Below are 4,742 nucleotides of genomic sequence, written 5' to 3'. Positions count from 1 at the left end.
GGCGGTTTTGCTGTCGTACTCCCGCCATGCATCACCCTCCCGGCTATGGCGGAGCCCCCTCTGCCGAAACCACCTACGCGGATAGGCGGTGCGCCCGAAACCGGATACCGCTCTCTCCCCCTTCCTGCGTCAACATGATGTCACCTTTCCGCATCACCATCCCGCGCCAGCCTCCTGCCACCGTGTCCTTGCCACGTAGCTGCCACCGTACCGCCAAGTCACCTCCTCCACCGTACCGCCACGTCACCCGGTCGTACTGCTGACGTCATCTGCTGATGTCATCCTGCCACGTCACCGTCGTACTGGGACCCACTGCTGACGTCATCGTCAAAAAGTGCGAAAGGTACAAATCGCAGCCTAGGAAGCCCGGAATCAGAATCTGAGGCATTTTTTCATGCGCGATTAGCGCCTAGTGCTAATCGCGCATGGCTACGGGAAATAGGCCAAAATGGAAAGCCCCTCACCGCGCGGCCCCCAGCAAGCCCGAAAGGCGCAGAATGACCCGATTTTCTTCGCGAAGCATTCAGAAAGGGGAAAACACAGTTTTTAAAGCAACAAAGGGCCGAACAGCTGCCATGAAAGATCGATGGGACAGTCTAAACCACTTAGAAGATATTAAAGACTCCAGGATCAGCGCCAAAGAGTATCAGAGGAAAGATGAAGCGGCAAAGAGTATTAGTTCAGCAACATCGAAGTAGGTGAAAACTAAAAACCTTCATCAAAGTCAGCAAAGCAGTTAAGGCCATTTAAAAGCCTATCTGGTCGAGATTAGTGCACATTAATGCCAGTAAATAGCAGCAAAACCAAGTTAGAGGTAGAGATAAAGGACAAATCATAGTTATTACAGGAGGACTGCACCGAGCCACCCAGGACAGACATTAACTCAGTTTTGATACAGCTGCCCTCAACGCAGCTCAAAGATATTTTCATGCATTTATATCTGGATAAGATTAGGTTAAAGTAATCATTTTCTTTCAGACCTGTTTAGGTCGGCTGTAATAGATTAATTTTTGGATAATTTTCCCTATTTATACCGACCCTCTGTATTGTTTAAAGGGTTGGTTGGTTGATAATCTTCATTAGAGACTCGCACTGGATATCTGAGATGTTTTACTTAATCAAAGATTGTTGAAAAGCCTTGGGGAAATGACTATCTGCTCTGTGTCTAATGGTTTGAAGAATTGAATGTGGAATGCTTGTGATGCGATATGAATCAATAAGTGTTCTTCACCTCTGTTATTTCAATTTCATTAATGCTCAAGTTGCAGAATGAAGGATTGGTTTAGAATTTGCTTAGCTGCACTCTATGCTCAGTTTCTGTGGCTTCTTAATGTTTTCTTCTTGATTAGGCATAAATATGAATTCTGTTATGGCTCATGTTTGACCTATTTCACATATGGATGACTGTTATCTAGGAATTCTTAACTGCTCCTAGATAGGGATCATTTATCTTCTTTCTACTAACCTGAATGAGAGATTCTTAATTGCCCCTCATTCCTTAGCCTTTAATCCATCTCTTTTACCCTGAATGATTGTTTCATATGCAGCTAGCTTGCTCCATATTCCTTCTTGTGACCAAGAAAACGCACCAGCAGTCCTACTCCTTGACTCCATGCCCAATGGTTCTAAAACTTTCATGATATCCCTACCTCTTTACTTGAATGCATCATCCTTCCCATCAAAAAAACAAAACAAAACCCCTTGAACTCAATAACTAGCCTAAAAACCTTATCAACAAAGCTAAATCAGAAAGAGAGAGCCCTCTCTGATTGCAGGTGGGCTAGAACCTGCAGTCCAAAGATTGGTCTGTAGTTACCTCGGCCATATCCTTTTGAGCCGACCAGAAGGACAACCTGAGTGATAACAGGGCCCAATGAAGGTACATGGGAGATGGTTGATCAGATGTGGGCTATGTATTATTCATTGTTTCTTGATTGAGGCAAAGGAGTTTTGGTATACGTATATATTTATGTATTGTTGTTATTGTAAATACTACAACGAGTTGGGTTATAATGCTCCCATAAGCAGTATGGTTGTTATGTTGTCATGTTGTCATATGGGTTTTCTTTTCAGCAGGTTTTTCATTGTAAATATTGCATCCAACTAAGTTATAAATCTCCATGGGCAAATGTTTTGGTTTACAACAATATTGTTGGTTGTAGTTGTCATAGAACACTGAGGATGGTGTTCCCCTAAGGGGGGGTGGTCAGTAATAGCCTTGGGTTAAAAGTTCATGTAATAAAGTTAATAAAGGTAAAAATAAGACCAAGGTCATGGGAAACATATTCCAAGCTGAATGTTGGAAAAAGCATCCTAGTGGGTGTTCATTTGGTTTATTATGGCTAAGGTAAATTGACAAAGGCATTGGCAAAGGATTTGAAAAGGCAAAGAGACATTAATTGGCATTTTATTTATGAAAATAAAGGAAAGTAGGAGAAAAGGGAGATGAAAGGACACAGGTTTGCATGAGAAGGAAATCGAAGGAAAACTTGTGGAAATTGAAGGAAATAGACGCCTCAATAATAAAAAGGCTTATCAGGATCAGTTCACAACCTTTTGCTAGTTCAGTTTTGGAGCTCTCTCTCTTTATTATCTCTCTCATACTCTTGCACAATAAAAGCATTCTTGGAGCACTCTAGCATTAGAGAAAGGAAGGCAAAGGAATTCAAGGATCAAGTAATGAAGAGTTAAATCAAACAGCTACAACGGGATTACTTTGCAGGTATCAAATTGCATGTATTATTTCCTTTCTAGTTTTAGCATGCATGGTACATGCATGTGTGTATTTGGTTGTCTTGTTGTATTTGGCATGGGTTTTTCCAGGTGTGATAGTGGTTTCATCCTTGCCTTTCCATTTCTAGATAGCCATGGTGTGATGGGGTTCTTTCATTGATTTAGCTTTGGAATTGTCGAATGGTTTTGGAACCAGGTGAGGTGGTCTTAGGAAAATTACCAAGGGCCTAGGAATCCCTTCACCAGTTTTGGCGAGAATACGGTAAGGCTTGAGGGTGGAGACATGAAAATTCCTCAAGGTATTGGTTAAGAAATACAGAGGCATCCAAGCTTGTTTAGGGCCTAGTGATCCCTTGACTGGTTTTGGTGGGATTGCGGTAAAGCCTGGTAGTGCATGTTTTTTTTGGGCCTAGGAATCCCTTGACCGGTAATGGCAGGATAATAGTAAATTATGGTTGTGTAGGTGTTTGTTTTGGGCCTAGGAGTCCCTTGACCATTTTTGGTGGGATCACAATAAAGCTTGAAGAAGATTGTTCGTTTTGTTGTGAGTACCACATTCATGCTTGGAATATAGTACAAGTGTGATTGGATGAAAGAAAGATTTGGTTCAGCCCAATCGATGGTTGAGTAGTACTTGGAAATCCTTGACTTGGTTGGATTTTTCATATGTTAATAAGAGCTCTTTTCCTCTTGTATTTCATGAGTATTTGTACTTGTTATTATCTGGATTTTACGATTGTTCTATCATGGATATTATTCTGGTTATATGTTGGTTATAAGCATGGTTTTATGACAGATTCTATTTATGGCTCTTATCATGTTTTGATTGGTAAATGATTGGTTGTTGAATGCATGACCTAATAGTCATTATTATAGTTATTGCGAGAGGGCATTAGACCTTCTTGATGTTTCTCATATAAGTATCAGAACCATATGTTTAAATATGCATTCATGACCTGTAGATTACATGTTCACAATGTTTTTGATGAAATGTATGTCATTTTTAGGCATGGATAGGTAAAGTTCTTAACCAAGTTTTGCATTGATGGATTTTTCCTTGTGTCATTCGTCATTCTAGAAAGTTCTATCAAGTTCTGGGCAGAGGTCCAGATACTAGCCCTAAAAAGTGGCAAATTATGAGGTCACATGCTCAAAACTGGGAAATCTAGACTACAATCGTTGGGAGGCAGCGTTATCCACGCGAGTGGGGGGTCATAGCCACTAGCTTTCCTTATTTTGTAAGCGACTAGGAGTCCACATCACTAAAAAGGTAAGTTATCTCAGGGTTTGTGCACCTGGAGTGGTTGTTTAGGACCTGAGGAAGGTCACTAAGGTTTGACTTTATCGAATCCATTTCCTTAATGTGATCTAGGAGATCAAGTCATGTCATATTAGCCCTCGTCTCATGTTTACCTTGGAAGGTCTGTGAAAGTGGGTAGATATGCGAGGGGTGGTTACATTGACATCTGAAAATGAGCATATTTCTTATGCAGATAAGTGATCTCATGTCTCTCTATCTCATTATATGTAATACCTAACATGAAAGAATATTTTGGGCCTTGTTTTTATTCACCTTTATAATTCACTAAATCAACATATGCAAGGCAAAAGATGAGTGGTTATCATCAAACTATAGATTTAAACTCTATTAGCTTCTTTATCTAATCTTTCAAAGATAGTAAATAACTTCCCTAGATTGTATAATACCTCAAAATAATCCTCTCTTCTTTCTATTTCCATGTCAAGCCCTACAAATTTGCATAGATACATGTGTGTAAATGAATCTTCTTCCCTAAATAAAGGGCCAATTCAAAGACTCATCCAAAATTTACAAATTTCCATCTATTTGTGTAGCTTCATATCCTCAGTATTCTACCCAATCATATGTAATAGGTCTCCAATATTTATCCTTTTTCAAGTATTCGAACCTCATGTAAAATATTTAGTGATGCTTGTTCTTCTTATGAGAATCACATGGCACTACATCATATGAAAAATGGTATTTGAGC

The sequence above is a fragment of the Pinus tabuliformis genome, chromosome 7 (assembly GCF_031772625.1).
Source record: "Pinus tabuliformis cultivar Carrire ecotype Pingquan chromosome 7, CPIR1, whole genome shotgun sequence".
Lineage (NCBI taxonomy): Eukaryota > Viridiplantae > Streptophyta > Pinopsida > Pinales > Pinaceae > Pinus > Pinus tabuliformis.
Note: the sequence above shows the minus strand (reverse complement) of the source record.